Genomic DNA, 22776 nt, shown 5'->3' on the forward strand with positions numbered 1-22776 from the left:
GTTTAAAGTTTGTTAACTTACATGATTTCCTCTCAGCAAACAGACAGGGTGTGTCTGTTAGGAAACGCCCATCACTGGCTCTGTTTGCACTTTTAAAAAATAAGGTGGGTGTGTCACCTGCCCATCAAGCTAGGGCTGGGGGAGGAGTATCATGCATAAAAGCTTGTTTGTGTCATTTATGCACTGAGACCAACGCTGGGGAATCTGGCTGGTCTTGAGAGAGATTGTCTATGTCTAGCTAGCGTTTAGGGTCTCCATATCTGCTGTGAAATTCATGTGGTGTCAAATACATGCTAAACCATCCTGACAATAAAGCTGCATAAAAAGAAGAAGTTGTTCGCATGTGCTTCAGCAGTAGCGGGCTCTTGCCACAAGTGGTGTCAGGAGTGGGATAGTCCGGGAAGCCAGTTTCTGCTACCCAACCCGCTCAGACTTCAACATGAAGGAAGTACTGAGAACCCTTGTGAATGTGGCCGCTGCGCAGCAACAGCAGTAAGCTCAGATGTTATGAGTTGCCAAGGCACAGGTGGAAAACACAAGGCTCTTAAGGGAAGAGTTAAGCCAGGTGAGGCATGACAGAAATGAACCACCTGGTCCTGTTCTCCAGAAAATGTTGCCAGGTGATGACATAGAAGCATATCTGGTGTGCTTTGAGAGACTTGAAAAAAGGGCAAAATGGCCTCCTAAAGATTGGGCTGAGAGGCTGGCGCCATATCTGACTGGTGAAGCTCAGCGAGCTTATATGGATTTAGATGAGGACCGGGCCTCTGATTATTTGTGCCTAAAGTCTGAGATCTTGGCTCGCATTGGAGTTTCTGGGCCAGGCCGAGCCCAGCGCTATCACCAATGGCGCTATGATAAAGAAAAACCGGCTGCGCTTTCTAAAATTTTAAAGAAATGGCTGCAGCCTGAGGAGAATTTGCCTTCTCGGATTATTGAACTTCTGGCGATAGATCACTGCATGCGGGGGCTGCAATCAGACCCACAAACTTATGAAGAGCTTGCCACAGTGGAAGAAAGGTTTTGTGCACTACAGCAAATGACCAAAGAACCTGCATTCGTGCCAAAGCCGCTGCCATGCCAAAAGCCAGCTTTGACAATCCTTGCTACGGGACTAAAATGGCAAAACTGCTATGGACAGAGGGCCAGGTGCAAAGCTGTCTAATCTGAAGTGTTTTGAATGTGGTGAGCCAGGCCACTTTAAGGCAGAGTATCCTAAACTACAGGAACCCATGGACTGTTCCGTGGCACATATTGGGCCTGCTTTTCCAAGCTGTTTTACCATGAGTCCCACATCAGGAAGTCCTTGTTTGTTCCGGGTGACTGTGCTAATCAACCAAAACCTTGTTCTGGCCTTGGTTGACTCGGGGAGTGAACTTTCATTGGTTTCCAGCTCTGCCTTACCCGAAACCATAACTTCTCAGTTGCCGAAGGTGAAAGTTCTTTGCGTACATAGCATGACAGAGGAGTATGAAAGAACAATACTACCAGTCACACTCAAAGACAAAACTGTTATGGTGGTAGCTGCATTAGCACCTAAACTCCCATATCCACTCATTTTGGGGCGAGACTTCCCACTATTTAATGATGTCCTTGGTGAGCGGATCCGGCCGGACTGATCAACGGTCGGAAGCCCGGTCTTAAAGGAACCGCCTAAGAATCCACAACATTTGGACATCGATCTTTGGGAACCGCCAAACCGGATTGCCATCCTGGTAGTCACAGCAGGAGTTCCACAAAAGCATCCACTAGCGAGGAAACTTGGACAGTCCAAACTAGCATTGGTCGGTGATGTCGCAGATTAGCCCACCCCGCCTGTCAGTGAGGTCCGCAATACCAATTTTGTTTCCTCTGCAGGACTTTGCTCGGGACCAACTTAATGATGCCACTTTGGAACATGCCTTTAAAAGTGTGACTGAGGTAAATGGGGTAGCGAAAGCCGCCCAGCCTGCTGAAGGTATACCCTATTTTATTGTCAAAAATAATTTCCTGTATAGAGTTGCTGTTGTACAGGGTGAAAAAGTAGAACAATTGATGGTTCCTCAGGTCCATGTACCCATAGTGTTAAAAGCAGCAGACACACATGTCTGTTGGGGACATCTAGGGGAGGATAAAACACAGGAACGAGTTCTGCTTAGGTTTTACTGGCCTGGGGTACACATGGCAGTAAAAAAGTATTGCCGGTTCTGTCCCATTTGTCAGAGAACCTGTCCCAAACCCATGTACAGGGCACCTCTCATTCCAATACCAATAGTACAAGTTCCTTTTGAACGGATAGCCATGGACCTTGTGGGGCCACTGAAAAAATCTGCATGTGGGCACCAATATATACTAGTGGTGCTTGACTATGCAACCAGGTATCCAGAAGCAATTCCCCTACGAAACATAAAGTCCAGCACCATAGCTAGAGAACTTGTATTGATGTTTACACGCTTGGGAATACCCAAAGAAATCCTCACAGACCAGGGTACTCCATTCATGTCCAAACTGATGAAGGACATGAGCCAGTTGTTAGGGGTTACGGCGCTTCACACCTCTGTATACCATCCACAAACAGATGGCTTGGTGGAACGCTTTAACCGCACATTAAAGCACATGCTCAGGAAAGCAGTGACTCAAGAGAAAAAAGATTGGGACACTCTTATTCCCTATTTGATGTTATTCCCTATTTGATGTTTGCCATCCGTGAGGTACCTCAAGCTTCAACAGGGTTTAGTCCCTTTGAGTTATTGTTTGGGAGACAGCCCAGGGGTATCTTGGATATGTTAAAAGAAGGGTGGGAGCAGCAAGGTCCCAGGGAGCCAATTTTGGTACAATTTGTGTCCCAAATGTATGAGAGGCTAGGAAAGATAGGGCCCATTGTGCAGCAACATGTAAAAGAGGCTCAGGAACAACAGAGGAAAAGTTATGATAAAAGTGATGTTGTTCGATCTTTCAAGCCTGGGGACAAGGTCCTAGTTCCCACCAAGGAAAGCAAACTTTTCGCCCATTGGCAGGGTCCATATGAAGTTCTAGAGGCTGTCGGTCCTGTCAATTACAGAGTCCGCCAGTTAGGTAGAAGACGGGAGGAGCAAATACATCATGTTAACCTCCTTAAAACTTGGCATGATGAGGAAACCTCTCCTGAGGTAGTGAGTACTGCCATTGAAAAGTCTGAAGCGCCCATAGAGCCAGCCTTGTCCATTCAGCAGAGACAACAGACTGAAGAAATGATTCGCTGGAACAGGGATGTCTTTTCTTCTATTTCTGGGCGCACTACTTTAATCGAACATGACATTGTCACTGCGCCAGGAGTCATTGTAAAGCAGAAGCCATATCGTATTCCAGAAGCCAGACGGGTGGACGTGAGAAAGGAGGTCGAGAAGATGCTCCAGTTAGATGAGATTGAAGAGTCCACTAGTGAGTGGAATAGTCCCATTGTGCTTGTCCCGAAACCCAATGGGACAATTAGGTTCTGCAATGACTTTAGGCACCTAAACAGTGTGTTTGATGCCTATCCGATGCCACGTGTGGATGAACTAGTGAAAAATCTTGCTGGTAGCAACTATTTGACAACCCTTGATCTAACAAAGGGTTATTGGCAAGTTTCCCTGACTTCCACGGCCAAGCCAAAGACTGCATTTTCCACCCCTGATGGTCTCTATCAATATAAAGTCCTACCTTTTGGGTTGCATGGGGCACCTGCCATCTTCCAAAGGGCCATGAATAAATTGCTACGACCTCACACAGCTTATGCAGCCGCTTACCTGGATGATATAGTGATTTATACCCCAGACTGGGGATCACATTTAGCCAAAGTTGAGGCGGTCTTAGCTTCATTAAGGTCAGCAGGATTAACAGCTAACCCAGAGAAATGTGCCATAGCCATGAGAGAAGCCAAATATTTGGGGTACGTTGGTGGTCGAGGGCGTGTAAAACCCCAGTTAGATAAAGTGGAGGCAGTCAAAAATTGGGCAAGACCAGAAAAAAAGTCGCAGTTAAGAACCTTTTTAGGCTTAGTAGGTTACTACAGGCGGTTTGTAAGCCACTTCGCCACTAGAGCTGCTCCACTAACGGACATGTTAAAAAAAAAAAGTCCAGATAGATTAACCTGGTCTGACTCTGCAGAAACCGCCTGGTCTGATCTTCGGTTAGCTCTTTGTTCCCCCCCAGTTCTACAAGCACCGGATTTTACCTGGAGGTTCTTCCTCCAAACTGATGCTTCTGGTTTTGGCTTAGGTGCAGTCTTGTCACAGGAGAAGAATGGAGTAGAAAATCCTGTCCTGTACTTAAGTCGTAAGTTGCTTCCAAGGGAACAAACATTTGCCACTGTAGAGAAAGAATGTCTCGCCATAAAATGGGCTACAGAAACTCTGCGCTATTATCTCCTAGGCAGAGAGTTCACCTTAATAACAGACCATGCACCATTGAGATGGATGCAGAACAACCGGGAGGTAAATGCCAAGGTAACCCACTGGTTCTTGGCACTGCAACCTTTCAAGTTCTCATTAGAACATAGACCTGGGATTCTGCACAAGAATGTAGATGCATTGTCACGAAAATATGCGCTCCTTGCGAAGTCCGCATCCCCCTACTTGGAGACGCTAGGGGGAGGGATATGTAACAAAGGGAGGCATTTATCTGACAAGAGGCAGAGAAAGTATACAAACAGAATAAAACATTGGCACAGTTATGCACCTAGGTTGAGATTAAACCAGGTAAAAACGTATGTGTAGTTTAAAGTTTGTTAACTTACATGATTTCCTCTCAGCAAACAGACAGGGTGTGTCTGTTAGTGCAAACAGAGCCAGTGATGGGCGTTTCCTTTTAAAAAGAAGGTGGCTGTGTCACCTGCCCATCAAGCTAGGGCTGGGGGAGGAGTATCATGCATAAAAGCTTGTTTGTGTCATTTGTGCACTGAGACCAACGCTGGGGAAGCTGGCTGGTCTTGAGAGAGATTGTCTATGTCTAGCTAGCGTTTAGGATCTCCATATCTGCTGTGAAATTCATGTGGTGTCAAATACATGCTAAACCATTCTGACAATAAAGCTGCATAAAAAGAAGAAGTTGTTTGCGCGTGCTTCAGCAGTAGCGGGCTCTTGCCCCTATATATATATATATATATATATATATATATATATATATATATATATAGCATTCCAGTACATTAATTATTACTAAAACACTTTATTCACATTTGTGAGAGATATACATTTTATGAACTTCTTAATGTAATGCATTTTGTATAATTACTATTGAAAGAAGAATAGTCTGCAAGCTGCAGAATATTCTCCATGAACTCTGCCTTACATTCATTTCTTTCTCGCCAACATGTCTCTTCTCAAGAATGTGCACATCCAGCAAGTTTGGTACCAGGAGCCCACGACCCCCACTTGAGGCCTACGTGACTGTGATAAGACATCTGCTCTACATCATGCCCACAAACTGCTGACATGGACAAGTTGCCTTGAGAAACCTTGCATTCCTTATCTCTCTTTTTCTGTGAAACTATGTATAAATAAAACTACTCTGACTTAGGGCTGGTCAGAACCAGATACATTTTCAGCCCAACATCTGAACTTTGTCTGTCTCTCTATCGATCGATACCCACAAGGTATAGCAGCTGGAGTTCAGGAGAAAGGACCCGTTTAGGTCATCTCTGACAGTTTCAGTGGGGGCTCGATGCCGGAATCTCCAATACATCAGACCTCCCGACAACGGGGTTCTCCCTTTCCAGACAGACAGACGTTAATCCAGCGCTGGTGAGCAAAAAGCTTTATTTTTGCTCTTAGAGCTGTCTCTGTGGAGGAGGAATTATCCCAGCTCGAGGGTACTGCAGTCTGATTGACGGAGATCCCTGAACTCTGGCAACAGATACTATTAAGAGTATCAAGGTACTTGTGTGTAATCTGTCTTGTATTGTTACATGTATTGATATATTGTCTTCTCTATGCCATACACCTGATACATACACATGAATAACACCACAGAACTCAGTCAGATCACACAGTTTACCCTGCAAATAATCTTGATTGTATACTTGATTGTGTTTTTTGTTGGATTTTAGTAAAAGTAGTCAGGAACATTCAGAAAGGCAGACCAGCTGCAAACTTGTTGTAAAGCAAGACAGGAACAAATAAAAGTTTTCTCATTTAAAATATATTGGACCATAAGGTAATCCCAGTATGGGAAATAAAGGGTCCAAGACAGGATAGAAATCCGAAAAGTACGGGGATCTAGACCCCATAAAGTATATGCGAAAGCATAAAGGCAAGGATTTCATAAAAGGGATGAGAAAACTGTTCAGAGCCGCAGGGGTGTCTGAGAACGGTACATTAAAAGTTCCATTTTTGAAAAAACTAATTAAAGACAATGAGAAAGCACTGAAAGAAAAAGGTTATTTTGACAGATGTGTTGCATGGTGTAAAATGTCAGAAGAATTAGAGAATGACAATGATTGTTGTGATATGTTACAGTTAACAAATTTAAGTGACACTGATGAAATAGAAAATGTATCACAAGCTAAATGATATAATGACTAAAACAATGAATCAAGTAGGTTGTGTACTAAAAATGTATGTTTAAATGCTGCGCAGCTGAAGAGTGAGATGTGCCCCTCCCTTATTCTGTGTAAAAAATTTCAGTGTGTTGAGATAAGAAGCACTCTGTGTTTTTTTGTTATCTGACAATGTATGTAACATTGATAAAATGGTTCTTCCAAGTATGTTTCTATATTTCAAGAGGGAAAAATATGTCCTGAGTGCTGATTGATATTAGCATGTTGAAGCTAATGTGTATTTAGTCTAATGCTGGGACTTGTAGTTCCACAGCAGTAGGCTGGAAGATAGCAGTTAAGTTTTCTTTCTCTGTATGTGAGTTTTATCTCCGTCTTACTGCGTGTGAGGGAGATCCATGTTTGTCTGTCTTGACCGTTTTACAAGAGACATGTTTCAAGGTTGAAAAAGCTGTACAGTGTAAATGTAATGTTTTTGAAGAGATGCAAAAGAAGTTTTAAAGTCTTTGGTCCGTAACAAGACTGTAAATAATGTACATTATGACTATTACTGGTTTCAGAACAAAGTTGGCTGGGGTCCAACAAGCCGTTTCTATATTTGAACAAAGTAATTTTTTTTTTTTTTTTTTTATTTTTTTTTTGAGAAAAATAGCTTTCTCTTTAATGAAGTCGAGAATTGTGGGAGTGAGCTTTACATGGAGAGATATTACAAGCTGTTTTTATCTGTGTAAAATGGCGCTGATAAATGTTCTCAGAAATCAGGAGGTTTTGTTATGCCCATAAAGAATTGTTACGAGATAAAATGTAGTCTGTGAGCGAGAATTGTGAATATATATTTGTACATGGAAATCACAGAATCTGGAAATATGTGTGAATATTTGGTTTACAAAGAGATGATGAGAAAGGAGTGGCTTTGAACACTCGCCCAGGTCTCGTCACTTTGAAATTCCCTGTTTGTGAGATTAGGGACTGCCTCTTTGAGGAAATCAGTTTTTCATTGCATGGAACGCATAGCGTCACAGTTAAGCTACAAAGAGAAACTTTTAAGCAAGTGTCGTATTAGCAGCTGTTCAACGTGAATTAATAACAGTTACTGTAATTCCTAGTGAATAAATGTTAATCTTTATGCAAAAGTTTTTTTCTTCACCGATCTCCAGCAAAAAAGACCATTTAGGCAATCCAGATTGCATTGATCCAACTTCCAATGAATAGAAGTTGCAATATGTTTTGGTCAACAGCTGAACAAAAAGCAGCTTTTGAGCTGATCAAAGATTTAATCACAAGCGCCCCAGCCCATGGGCTCCCCAACTATGAGCTTCCCTTTAATTTGTTCTGCCATGAACAAAAAGGATATGCCCATGGGGTGTTAACGCAGGACCATGGGGGCAAACAAAGACCACTAGCATACTACTCCCAGAAGCTAGATTCTGTCATAATAGGGGCCCCAACATGTATAAAAGCAGTAGCAGCAGCCGCATTATTGCTACAAAAAGTTGCAGACATAGTGCTGGATCACCCTCTCACCATTCAGGTACCACACTCAGTCATGGAAATACTGAATCAAGCCAGAACAAAACACATCTCAGTGGCTAGATTAACTAAATATGAAGTAGCACTACTGACACCCTCAAATGTTACACTAAAAAGATGCACAGTTTTAAATCCAGCAACATTGTTCCCAAGTTGCATGGATATAAAAGAGGGGAGTAACAGTATAAATGCTGCAAACACTGAAGACACAGACAGTAACAGTATAGATGCTACAGACACAGACACAGACAGTAACACTATAGATGCTGCAAACGCAGACAGTATAGAAAGTGATGCTGAAGACACAGACAATATACAGAGTATTGAGACTGTGACAAAGCAGGAAACACAACTAAAAAATTTTCTCTGTGATCATGACTGTCTAGCCTTAATGGATCTGGAAACTAAACCTTCCGGGGATGTTAAAGAGACATCTCTTAGCAACCCTGATTTACTCCTGTTTGTAGATGGGTCCAGGTACTATGAGGAGGGCTCTCCCAAAACAGGTTATGCAGTTACAACAGAAACAGACATTGTACTCCAGCAACCCCTCCCACCAAGGCAATCTGCACAGCAAGCTGAATTAGAAGCACTTATAAGTGTATGTCAGTATGCAGAAGGGAGAACAGCTAACATTTACACTGACTGCAGATATGCCTTTGGGGTTGCACATGACTATCAAAGTATTTGGAAGAACAGACACTTTATGACCTCTAATGGTAAACCCATTAAAAATGCAGAAATCATTTTGAGGTTGTTTGCTGCATTAGAACTGCCCAAGGAAGTGGCAGTCATAAAGGTAAAAGCACACACCAGAGAGCAGACTATGGAAGTAAGAGGGAACAGACTAGCAGACCAGGCTGCAAAAGCTGCAGCAGACTTACCGCTAGTACAACACTATTTAGTGTCCACAACACCCCCCACCCTCCCTATAGATCTGGAAATGCTAAAAATCCTCCAAAAGCAAGCAGCAGTATCTGAAAGAGAGGAGTGGAAAAAGAGGGGGGCGGAACACATAGAGGGCATATGGGCCACAACAGACAGACACTGTCTCCCTAGAGTCCTTTTTCCTACACTGGCTGCTATAGTGCATGGGCCTTCCCATGTTTCAAAAGACGCAATAATTAACACTGTATTCAGACACTGGATCGCGCCAGGCTTCAGCACAGCTGCCAGTAATCTGGTAAAGGCCTGCGCCATCTGTAACACACACAACCCTGGTCACACAGTAACAGTACCTCCCAGGGTGACACCTAAACCCCTCTACCCCTTTCAACGCATACAGATAGATTACATTCAGCTACCCAAATGTGGAATATATGAATATGTCCTAGTAGCTACTGATCTATTCTCCAGTCTCTTCGGAAGCGTGGGCGATATCCAAAGCCACAGCAAAAAACACAGCCAAGAAGCTGCTATCTGAGGTAGTATGTAGATACGGGGTTCCAGAGGTGATTGAATCAGATAGAGGTACTACTTTTACAGGAGAAGTGATGACATCTATCATGTCAGACTTGGGAATTGCTCAAGCATTCCATACCCCCTACCACCCACAGAGTAGTGGCAAGGTAGAAAGGCTAAATGGCACTCTCAAGCTCAAAATACAGAAAGCCATGAAAAGCACAGGGATGCCCTGGCTGCAATGCCTTCCCCTCGCCCTATATTCAGTCAGGACAACACCTAATAAGAAACACAGGCTGAGCCCCTATGAAATACTGTTTGGGGGGCCGCCAAAGACAGGGTGTTATTTTCCACAATCTTTAGTTAAACACCAAGGTGAACTGACTAGTTATGTGAAAGAACTACAGAAGTCCCTCACTAACATACATTCTTGAGTTTTCTCTTCAATCCCAGATCCAGAGGATTGCACTGGAACACATGCCCTGGTGCCAGGAGATTACGTCTTCGTAAAAAGACACGTGAGGAGGTCTCTGGAACCACGATTTGAGGGGCCATATCAAGTTCTGTTGACTACACCCACTTCTGTGAAACTTGAAGGAAAGGATCCTTGGATCCACGCCAGCCACTGCAAAAAGGCTACGGTGACCCAGGAAAAACCATGAAGGGGAGTAAGGTCCTTTTAAAAAATTGTTCTTTTTCTATGTTTTCCTATAGCCTTTTCTAATTTAGAAGAGCCAGAGAATGTTATAGCACACTTGCACAACGCCATCAGTCAAATAACCAATACCAGCAACTGCTGGGTATGTTCTCGTACTCCTTCCATCAGTAAAAATATATCCCTGGTTTCCATACCTTTGAGTAGTGAAGAGCTGACTAAAATAAGAGAGGGAAACTTCTCATGTGGACGCATGGTCAGCCACAAGTATAAAACCACCAGATACCCAGTAGTAAAACTAAACACGAATGGAGTCAGACCAAAATATTGTTTCAATAAGGGAATAGAATCCAATAGGGCTATAAATGAGTCAATATGGACCCCATATGGCCAAATACGCATTAGTTACCAAAATAAGAGTTTCCCTTTAGGGTCCGTCCCTAAATCACGCTGTCAAGTTATAGTGAATTTCACTCAACCTTATTTATCACACTGTAATTCTGAATGCAACCAAACAGTGAAGATGAAAACCGAAAAAGGTACTATTTTTCCAAAGAGCCAGGAGTGTATAAAATGTCAATATGATAGATATAATCTCACCTGGAACGGCACACTGCCTGACAGAGCAGAAAATGACACGTCATGTCACTTAGGACAACAGGTATCTACATATTGCCTGTTTTATGATATCCCCTACCTTTTACCAGATGATGTTTATTATGTGTGTGGACGCAATGCCTACAGGTGGCTCCCCCCAAATTCCATAGGGGTATGCTACTTGGCCAGATTGGTTCCTGAATTCTATGTCATGACCCATGATGACCTCAAAGGAGTATTCAGGAATAAAAAGGACCATAGGCTTGAGAAAAGGGAAATTAAGACAATAGATACTGAACATATCCCTTTCATAGCAAAGTCCAAAGGGCACAATGTGGGCATTGGATTTGGCAACATCGTTTCAATAGGAACAATGGGGTACATGGCAAACTATATTAAAGGTTGCAGGACTTTTAGATAACATAACAGAAATTTATGACAAATCCTTTAGGTATGTTGGAAAGGAACTGCAGGCAATGAAAACCCAGTTAATACAACATCAACTTGTATTAGACTACATCACTGCTCAGTCAGGAGGGTACTGTTTGACCCTAGAAACAGAATACAGAATACATTGTTGTAACTTTGTAACAAATGACACTGATAACCCAGAAGAAGTAATAGACAGGTACATGACAGAAGCCAAAGAAAGGAAGGAGAATTTCAGGAAAGAGAATTTTGACCCCGATACAGTAAATAATGGCTGGTGGACATCAGCCTTCTCATGGTTAAATCCTAGCAATTGGGGCAAAGGTATTTTCGCATGGATTTCAGGCATTTTAATATGGATAGCTAAGATATTAGCTTTATTGTTGTTGCTATATGTCATTTTTAAACTAAGCTTATGTTTTTTCCAATGCTGTTTGAAAAGGTGCAGAAATGATCTCATTCTGAATAAAAAGTCTCTTAAAAGACATGTAAAGCCCAAACCAGTACCAGAGGTTTATCTTGTCCTCTCCGAGCTTTAAGGCTCTTTTATACTCTCCCCCCCCCAGTCTTTCCCATTTTTCTTTTTTATTATTTTTAAGAATTAGGTGTACATGAACCATAGACCTGATTGAATGTATCTTTACCATCCTCTAAGGGCCTATTAGAGGTTCCATTGAATTGAATGAAGTAGGTCGGGTGCAGGAGTGCTTCATGCACACCAAAAGGATAGGCAGGGTAATTATAAAAATGATAAAAAGAGGGGTTTATGTGAGAGATATACATTTTATGAACTTCTTAATGTAATGCATTTTGTATAATTACTATTGAAAGAAGAATAGTCTGCAAGCTGCAGAATATTCTCCATGAACTCTGCCTTACATTCATTTCTTTCTCGCCAACATGTCTCTTCTCAAGAATGTGCACATCCAGCAAGTTTGGTACCAGGAGCCCACGACCCCCACTTGAGGCCTACGTGACTGTGATAAGACATCTGCTCTACATCATGCCCACAAACTGCTGACATGGACAAGTTGCCTTGAGAAACCTTGCATTCCTTATCTCTCTTTTTCTGTGAAACTATGTATAAATAAAACTACTCTGACTTAGGGCTGGTCAGAACCAGATACATTTTCAGCCCAACATCTGAACTTTGTCTGTCTCTCTATCGATCGATACCCACAAGGTATAGCAGCTGGAGTTCAGGAGAAAGGACCCGTTTAGGTCATCTCTGACACATTATTTTTAAAAGTGAGTTTAAAAAAAAAGGAAACAATGATTCAGAAAACATTGTACATAACGTTTAGAGGTTAATACTGGAGAATTCATTCATTCATTTGCTGATGCTTCAGTAATGCTGTCCGTCCCACAAGCAACACGGACTCGCAGTGGGAGATGACACTGCACATGCCTGGCATTTACGGTTGAGGCATGTGCAGTAACCAAAACAAATACAAGAGAAGCTCACCGCAGCTTTCAACAAGGAGAAAAGACTGATACAGTGGTGAGTCACTTCTCAGGGACAGCAGGTTATCGGCACTGCTGTCCCTGAGATGTTTTTTTAATACATTGCCGTTACTTTTCAATCCTTATCAAGGAGATAAGGATTGAAAAGTTTCAACTGAAAAAAACGAAGGGTCATAAATAGACCCCTAAGAGAGAAAATCTTACACCATTTGCAAACACCAATTCAGAGAGAAGCCTGGAAAAGGTGTGTTACATGTAGTTTCGATATTACATTGACTTTTAAAGCTGTACTACCACCTAAAAAATGTGGTAATGCATATTCTCCCCCCTGGGGACTGCAGCATGCAGCCATGTTTTGCAATACAAATCAATTCCTTCAACCACCTTGAAATGGCAGTAGAGGGGGGAGTTAGAGGGAGAACCAATCACAAGCCACAATCTCTTGATTGCAGCTTGTGAGTGGTCCTACTGCTCACATGTCCCCCACTTAATTTTTGCATTCTCACTATGCAGTAAAAACTAGATGTTTCTACAGACGCATATACACTAAAGAGTGTAACAATGTTGCTAGTGAATATGTAGTGTGGCTAATCAAATATTGAACATGCTATCCCAATTCAGATAAGTCTTAAATCTGCACTGGGATATGTAAAAAAGATAAACCAAAAATAAAAGCAAAAGAAGGTTAGCAAAACATACTTGCAGATAGTCATTTATTTTTCACAGCTTCCTCAAAATGAATTTGTCTGGTGCCGGACAATTAGCAGTGCCAATCCTAGGTCTCACTACAAATGTTGTTCTATCAGCAGATATAAAAACAATTTATGGGCCTGACCTAGCAACCATTCAAGCCAGACATATTTTGTCTAAGCTCTTTGCTTAAGATAGTTAGATCCGCAATCATTTGTGAGTAATCCCCACTCACTGAAGTTCATCTACCCTGAATTTACCCTTCAATGACTGGGGCATCCTATGGACATTTTGTTACCCGATTTTCACCTGCAGAAGTGGTGATTCATTCTGTGTCCTATAGAGCTTCCAGTCTACTGCCAGCGATGCAGCTCCCCAATTGTCAACCTAGATTTTCAATACCAACTCTCAGTGGAGCCAACCTCATGATAGCTGTAGCTAGAGTCCGCGGTTCGCTCTTACTGTACTTGCCCATATCAACTCTGACCTTGCTCCAGGTGCCTTTTCACTCAATTTAATCATGGAAGACACCCAGGCCTGAGAGAAGCCAAAGGGTGAGCCACTTAAACAGCCACTGCAAACAAGACCCAACTAAGTCACAGAGCATTCCATTTTAGGGTAGTTCTCCCATCCCCTTCAGGCCTGATTTTTGAGGATATTTAGCCAACAAGAGATGCTCAGCAAGCATCATTCCTTCAGCAGATTAGCCGGGGTTGTGGCGTTTCTCCTGAAGCCAGTCAATCTAAGCCCTGGGTCTAACCTTGCAATTCGCTGGGAACTTTCTAAGAGTCAAACACCTGTACCTTATTGTGCCTGCCCAATGATATCCAACTACAACAACCACATGACAGCTGCAAAGTGGGGTGCTCCAACAATTAATGAGAACCCCAGCAGTTTCTACAGCAAAATGTTTAACATTGGTTACTCCAACAATTGGGGTTCAGTCAACTGCAACATGCACTTCTACACAGTTATTACAAAATATGAATTCAGTGTTGTGTTCCAACCATCAATAGGAACCAGAAAACCTTGTTCAATGGTCAGATAACAGAGACTGTTAACTCTCATTCCATCCATACCTAGAAGATACCCTGCTACTAAATCAGCATGTTGCTGTATTATATTTCTGGTAATTTCCCTCACCCAAAGCAAGATACTTTTACTTGGGTTATATGAGCCCTTAACTATGCTATGAGTCTGTTCTATTCCAAGTCCTACGCGCTAAGGTTCTGAGAAACCAGGCAGTCAGGGCATAAGAATAAATTCTGATAGCAGATCTGATCAGTGTTAGCAAATGTTGTCGCTAGATTCAGTATACACTGAGTTAATGACATGGGTACAATTATAGTAAATAGGAGAACTCAGATTAATATTCATGAACAGTCCAAGGGTCTGGTACATGATATAACATCCGGAGCATTGAAAATGCTATTTATGGTGACACTCACACAATAATCTGGCATCCTAGCATTCACTGCCTAAGGCAAGCTAGTCATGACACCAGCAGTATAAAAAAGCCTTCCTAGCACCCAAGCACTATTTGCACATACATCAGATCAGAACATGTCACCGAGCGTTAAATCCCAGAAACCTGCATCCCCAGCCTGCTAGCTATTTGCTAAAATGTGAGTGACCTATACTTCATGGCAAGATGTTTGAAATGATTGGCTTTCCAAGTGAACCTTCTATAACTATGTATGGGGTTTTAACCATCTCTTTGCCTTTGTGACAATACAGCCGCAAACTTTAATTGCTGTGGCATTTTCTTCCAAATAAAAGTTCTCACAGGATCAGAATGCTCTAATACTTGAACAATTTTTAAAGAATTATTCAAGCAGCAAAAGTCCCCTTGAGCTTGAACAGTCCATAGAAATGGTAACCTTTATGAATTAAAGCAGAAAACGATTGTATGATCTTTAAAGTCTAATGAATTTTTGATAATAATTGGCAAATACTAGGAAGTGTTGCACAGTTTTAACATCTTTGGGGGCTGGTTATCCTTCTATAGCCTGAGTTTTGACAGGATCCATCTCAAACCTCTTCAGAGAAATGATATGTCCCTGGAATTCAATAGACTTCCATAGACTTCAGATTGTTTTGGAACGCTTGCTAACTCATTGTTTATATGTAAAACTTGCTAAATTCTTTTGAACATGAGGCCTGATTCATCAAGGCACGAAAAACTAGAGATGCTCAGGCTCGGATCAGAGGTGGCTCGGTACTTTCGCCTGCCCTCGGAATTGAAAGCGAATCAAAACATCATCATTACATCGTCGGATCTCGTGAGTATTGGATTCTATTAGTAACATCCTCCACAATGATCCAGCGCCCTTTCAAAGAGGGACACAGATGGGGTAGCTCAGTTCTTGGCAGTCTAGTGCAGTTGGGCAGCATCATAGATAGAAAAGAAAGAGGAAGGGTAGCAGTGTTCTTCAAAGTGTCCAGTGACATTCAGGTGTGCTCCATTGCCAATTGTCATTGCTGAAATAGAAATAATAGGTCTGGCAGGCTTGGTCTTCTAAATCTGCAAACGCATTGTACTGTGTTATATAGGTAACACACAAAGAGCAGGTCAAAGGTAATACCACTGACAACCTGTTTGAAAAAGTAAGGGATGTCATTGCAACATGGTTTTTCCTGTATGGACTCTCCTGAGGATATGTGATTTCTGCTAATGCCACCAATATTGTTAGAGCATTACAGCGGGGGGAACTCCATCACATTTCCTGTTTTGCTCACGCAATGAAATTGGGGGTACAGAACTTTTTAAAAAATGACAATGACATGCAGGAGATGCTGTCTGTGTCCCAAAATATTTAGGGTCATTTTCGGGATTGTGCAACAGCATGTAGGAGAATGCAGCAGCTGCAAGAAGAATAATTTAAGGGGGAATGTACTTTAATACAGCGAAGTAGTCACCTGTGAAGAAAGTGCAGACACTGTTAGCTTGAGCCAAGTCATTCCCCTAATTAGACTTTTTGAGAAGCAGCTAGAGAAATTGAAGGAGAAAATGAAACAAAGCAAATCCGCTAACTATATTGTAATTGTAGATTAAGTATTTAATTTGCTTCGCCAGGATCCAAGAGTTATCAACATCTTGAAATCGGATCACTACATTTTGTCAACTGTGCTTGATCCTAGGTTTAAGAGCTATGGGCCTGATTCGTTAAGGATCTTAACTTGAGAAACTTCTTATTTCAGTTTCCTGGACAAAACCATGTAACATTGGAAATTAGTATTCTGTTTTGCACATAAGTTAAATACTGCCTGTTTTTTCATATAGCACACAAATACTTGATAGCTTATTTGTACACTGAAATTTAAAGTTGATATTTGTGTGCTACATTAAAAAACAAGCAGTATTTAACTTGCAAAACAGAATACTATTTTGCACCCCTTACATTGTAACATGGTTTTGTCCAGGAGACTGAAATAAGAAGTTTCTCAAGTTAAGATCCTTAATGAATCAGGCCCTATGTCTTTATTTCCCACTGTCCCCGATCACAAGAGATGCAATGAGCTGACAGCTCAAGTGGTACATGACACAACGATGTCTCCTCCTTCAGTTTCTCTGCCAACTGCTTCTAGGAAAAAACTAAGCTTTCCCAAGACACGCAGTGGTGATGCAGATGAGTCAGCACAACATTTTGACATTTGGGCTGGTCTAAAAGAATTGCCAAAAAGTTGTGACAGCTCTGCCATAAAATGAACTACAAATTCCATGAGGAAGGCCATTATCGGCAATTACATAATAGTACACAGACTTCTGTGACATTGGATTCCAGCGGGGATGAATAAGTATTGTTTGAGGAAGATTTACACAATGATGCGGGTGAATATGATGACAGTGTAGATTACATGTGCTGAAATCTAGCTAAGACAAGGGAGCTACCTGATGCTGCTATGCTTGGTAATATAGTGGGTAGTATGGCATCTTGGCAATTTTATGTATTTCTACAGTAAACTTTCACCTCTATTAGAGAGGTTTTTCTTGGGTGTGCACCGGGCACTTTTTTTGTTTTGGGTTTTGGGTTTTGGGTTCTGATTAGCTTGAGGTTTTGGGTTCTGATTTGTTTTGCCAAAACACCTGACGAAAGGTTTTGGTTCTGATTTGGGGTTTTGGGTTCTGATTTATTTTTAAAAAAGCATAAAAAGCGCTAAAATCCATTTTTTGTTTTTTTTTACACTCCTACGCTATTATTAACCTCAATAACATTCAATAACAATCATTTCCACTAATTTCCAGTCTATTCTGAACACCTCACAATATTCTTTTTAGTCCAAAACGTTGCACCAAGGTAGCTTTCTGGACTGCATAGTGGAGTGGGCCCGGTACCCAATTTGGTACCGGGGCCACAATATATCACCCTCAACTGGTCTGAATTCCACTACACAGCTGCCTACTCCTACATCCTCTGCAGCATATACAGGGTGTAGTTCTAGCGCATCAATACCTCTTGTTTTTGACGATGACAGGTCATTTTCATTCATTTTGGATTTGGCCCCAACACTGAATGTAGTTGATACGCATCTATCTGGACTGCGTAGTGGAGTGGCCCCGGTACCCAATTTGGTACCAGGGCCACAATATATCATCAAAGCGTACGGAGTGCTTCATCCACAAGAGCTACATGCTTGGTGGAATCACAATGGTTTAGCAGCTCCTCCCTCACTTTCTCTTGTAATATAGATTGCAGTACCTATTCTCTTGCACTGCTTAAAAATTGAACGTATTAAATGTAATATAGATTGCAGTACCTATTCTCTGGAACTGCTTAAAGAATGAACGTAGTAAATGTAATATAGATTGCACTACCTATTCTCTTGCACTGCTTAAAAATTGAAAATATTAAATGTAATATAGATTGCAGTACCTATTCTCTGGAACTGCTTAAAGAATGAACGTAGTAAATGTAATATAGATTGCAGTACCTATTCTCTTGCACTGCTTAAAAATTGAACGTTTTAAATGTAATATAGATTGCAGTACCTATTCTCTTGCACTGCTTAAAAATTGAACGTACTAAATGTAATATAGATTGCAGTACTTATTCTCTGGAACTGCTTAAAGAATGAACGTAGTAAATGTAATATAGATTGCAGTTCCTATTTTTTGGACTGCTGAAACAGTGAACGTAGAAATATAGATTGCAGTTCCTATTTTTTGGACTGCTGAAACAGTGAACGTAGTAATATAGATTGCAGTTCCTATTTTTTGGACTGCAGAAACAGTGAATGTAGGTATTGCAGTCCTAATATTTCAGGACTGCAATATATTGCTCTAGAATTGTTTTTATACTTTTTAAAAAAAAATGTAATTTTTTTTTTTTTTTTTTATTTTTTTTTTGGAGTTTTTAATAGTTAGACAATTACTATGGACTTAGCAAAAAAATGCACAGGACTAAAGCACCACTGGACCCAGCAGGACAGAGCACAGGACAAAAGGACCACTGGACTCAGCAGGACAGAGCACAGGTCAAAAGGACCACTGGACTCAGCAAGGACAGAGCACTGGACACAAGCATAAAGCACCACTGGACTCAGCAAGGACAGAGCACTGGACACAAGCATAAAGCACAACTGGACTGATCACACAGGAGTACCACTACCCTACAACCTCCCTCTACCCTGATCACAGCCCAAATGAAAATGGCGGCCACTAGCGGGGAATTTATGCAATCCGAGTCTCGCGGGATCCGACGCGAGACTTGGACGTCAGAGCCTCAGTTTCATTTTTTTGGCGCCGGAAATACCCGAACAGTGCTCGGATCCCGTCGGATCCGCACTGTTCGGGTGGGCTCGGATTAGCGGAATCCGAGCCCGCTCATCCTTATATAATACTGTACATTATGGGATTGCAGATTTAGAAGACCAAGCCTGCCCTATTAATTCTATTTCAGTAATGACAATTAGCAATGGAGCTCTCCTGAATGTCACTGTAGACTTTGAAGAACACTGCTACCCCCTCTCTTTCTATTCTACCTATGTTGCTGCCCAACTGCTCTACAGACTGTGCTACCCCTTCTGTGTCCCTGTGAAATGGCGCTGAATTGCCGTGGAGGGTGGTACCTATAGGATCCAAAACTCGCGAGATCCAACGATGTAATAATGACGTTTTGTCTCGTTTCCAATTCTGAAAAAGCGTGAAAGTACCGGGTCGGCTCGGCTCGGTACTCGGATCTGCTAAGTTCGGGTGAGTTCGGTTCTCGAGGAATCGAGCCTGAGCAGCTCTACTGCAAATGACTTGAAATTAGTGTTATTGAGGTTAATAATAATGTAGGGGGGGGGAAGGGGGAAAGCAAAATGATGGGATATTAGCAAAAAAAATAAATGGAGTTTTAGAAAAAAATAGGGATCCAGAACCAAAACCAAGACACGCAAGGGCGGTTTTGGCAAAACACACAAAGGCGGTTTTGGCAAAACCAAAAACACAAAGTTAATCCAGATCCATAAGAAATACCGAAACCAGAACATGGGGGTCAGTGAACATCTCTATGGAAAACGAACATATTGTGCATTTTTCTTTTTTAAAAAAAAAACGAAAGAAAACCCGCACGTAATTTGGACATAGACATGGCTATTCAACTACAAGCAGATTTAAAGATATGTCTATTGTTGAATATGAGTCTACATACACACTTCTTATATGACACTTGCTGTATTGGGACAGACACAACACACTGCTGGATATGTACAATACATATGATGAATATAAAGTCCCAGCAGAATGCACAGGAAAAAAAAAAAATTAATTTATTGTCATTAATGAATTTCTTTTAACAAAAAACGTTCCCTTCACCCCCCATTAAATACATTTATCAGGATGTTATCAATGTCTACTGTACATGAAATGCATTGTTACAGTTGCCTTTCATTGCAAACACATGTTCTAGCAGGCATACACGATCGTTATCACTATTACTGGGCACTTACACCTGTCCTGTAGCTGGTGCAAGTGATACAACAGAAAAACACGTACCTTAGAGATGCCTAAAGCTTGAATTGAGTGCAGTTGTATGCGTTTTAGCTTGGCATGTCCTTACTATTTTTAATAAATAGATCTGGTTTTAGAGAAGGTATTGTAATTTTTGGGGTTTTATAATTTTTATTAAAGCAATGTTAATAGGGTGTTGTTTATTTAACATTTTTCTTTGTTGAACTACTAGATCACAGCAAGTCATGGGTGTCAGGGCATGCGGATGCTTGTAGTTCTACAAGCACCAGCATGACCAGACTGTTAATGCCAGCCCTGGGATTTGTAGCTCCACAAGCAAAAATTTGTTTTCTTTATTTTTAAGACATTCTTGTGCTGTTTTTACCCTACACCCACTGCCCCAGGGGTGTAGGAAGAGCCTTAATGCTTTTAGTACTAGGCTGGATATTGTCATTATGGCAGGGGGACCTCTTGCCATGTGTCTCCCTATAACTGTGCCACCGAACCCAACTGGTTTGCCTAGGGCTGATTGCATGGAAATCAGTGGGAACACAACATGGTGACAAACAGCAGCAAACCACACAAGTCCAGATGTTTCAGGCTAAAAGCCACAGCTAGTTTATTCACTAGCTTGCAAACAAAACAAAACATAAACAAAATCCTAGCTGTCTGGCTACTAGCTAATACATTTTAGCAAGACCCTCTCTTAGGTGTTGGACTTTGAATCCAAACTCACACTCAACATATTATTGCTCAACACAGCAGTGTGTCTCAGGAGGCAACTCACCTCCTCCCCAGGTCTGAAACACTGATAGCCTATTCTAGCTGCCTTTTCACAGACACCTCACAGGTGCATCACCTGATCAGTCTCTTTAGAGACTGGCAGACCAGAAGACCCGGACTGGGCCTTATGTATGGAGCCCACCCTTCTCTTTCTCCATACATAACACCAGGGACCCTTACCATGTTTTCTTACCACATGGAAACACTCTGTGGGAAGCTCCTCCCATATATCCTACATATTCTCCCTGGTGTTTTAACGTACACAATGCAGGAAGCCTGGGACACATACATCTGTCATTTAGCCTCCTTCCAGTGACTCTGTCACAAATATATAGGTTAAAGATAAACAGGTGGAGGAAATATGTGTGACAAAATAATAGTATAAATTCTGATTTAACTTACAGGGTTTGAAAGTGCCTTTTCCCACAGTAGGTTAACAGGGTGTGTCTGAAAGCAGAGCAACCAGAAGCTGATGAGAACTCCTTTTAAAGGAAGAAGGGAGTGTCACTTGCCCATCAAACTAGGGCTGTGGGAGGAATGTTAGGTATTAAAACTTAGTGAGCTTATATGGATCTGGATGAGGACCGGGCCTCTGATTATCCATGTCTAAAGTCTAAGATATTGGCTCGCATTGGGGTTTCATTAGCGCTATGACAAACCGGTCAGAGCACAATTGACTGAGCTTTCCAACATTTTTTAAAAAATGAATGCAGCCTTAGGGAAAAATGCCTACCTTCATTATTGAAGTTCTGGTGATAGATCACTGCATCCGGGGGCCGACTGCAGTCTGCAAAGGTGAGTGTTGCAATCAGACCCACAAACTTATAAAGAGCTTGCCACAGTGGTAGAGAGGTTTTCTACACTACAACAAATGACCAAAGAACCTGAGTTCGTGCCAAAGCCGATGCCACGTCAAAAGCCAGGTTTGACAATCCTTGCAGCAGGGCCCAAAAGGCAAAACTACTGCTATGGACAGAAGGCTGGTTACAAAAGTGTCTAATCTGAAGTGCCTTGAATGTGGAGAGCCAGGTCACTTTAGGACAGAGTGCCCTAACCTACTGGAACCCATGGACTGTTCTGTTGGACATGTTCGACCTGCTTTCCCAAGCTATTGTACCATGAATCCCTCATCTGGAAGAGTCCTTGTTTGTTCTGGTAACAATGCTTACCAACCAAAACCTTGTCTTGACATTGGTTGACTCTGGGAGTTAACATATGTTAGTTTCCAGCTCTGCCTTGCCTGAAAACCATAACTACTCACTTGCCCAAGGTTAAGGTCCTGTGCATCCATGAGATGAGAACACTTTTGCCAGTCAGACATAAAAACCAAACAGTTATGGTGGTGGCTGCCATAGTGCCTAAACTCCCATATCCACTCATTCTGGGGCGAGACTTCCCACTGTTAATAGAGGTCCTCGGTGAGTGGGTCTGGCCAGACATGCTGGCAACTGATGCAACGGTCGGAAGCCCGGTCTTAAAGGAGCTGCCTGAGAATCCACAACATCTGGACCTCGATCTTTAGGAACCGCCAAACCGGAATGCTTTCCTGGAGGTCACAGCAGGAGTTCCACAAAAGCATCCACCTTTGGGGATGAATGGACAGTCCAAACTAGCATTGGATGGTGACATCGCGGATGAGCCCTCAACAGCTATCAGTGAGGATATGAACTGGTCCGCAATAGCAAATTTTGTTTTCTCTGCAGAGCCTTGCTCATGACCAACTTAATGATGCAACTTTAGCAAATGCTTATAATAGTGTGACTTAAAATTGGTGAGCCTACATCGGTAGGAAGACTGACC

At 41.9% G+C, this 22776-nt stretch overlaps 1 long non-coding RNA gene across 1 annotated transcript; it reads left to right on the plus strand.

Moving 5' to 3' along the window:
* The first annotated feature begins 5599 nt into the window (after positions 1–5599).
* Positions 5600–10088, plus strand: LOC142151937 (uncharacterized). Its single transcript, XR_012691269.1, has 2 exons — positions 5600–5873; positions 9878–10088. It is a non-coding gene; the product is annotated as an uncharacterized LOC142151937 (long non-coding RNA).
* The last annotated feature ends 12688 nt before the right edge of the window (positions 10089–22776 follow it).

Source organism: Mixophyes fleayi, chromosome 1, assembly GCF_038048845.1.
Source record: "Mixophyes fleayi isolate aMixFle1 chromosome 1, aMixFle1.hap1, whole genome shotgun sequence".
Lineage (NCBI taxonomy): Eukaryota > Metazoa > Chordata > Amphibia > Anura > Limnodynastidae > Mixophyes > Mixophyes fleayi.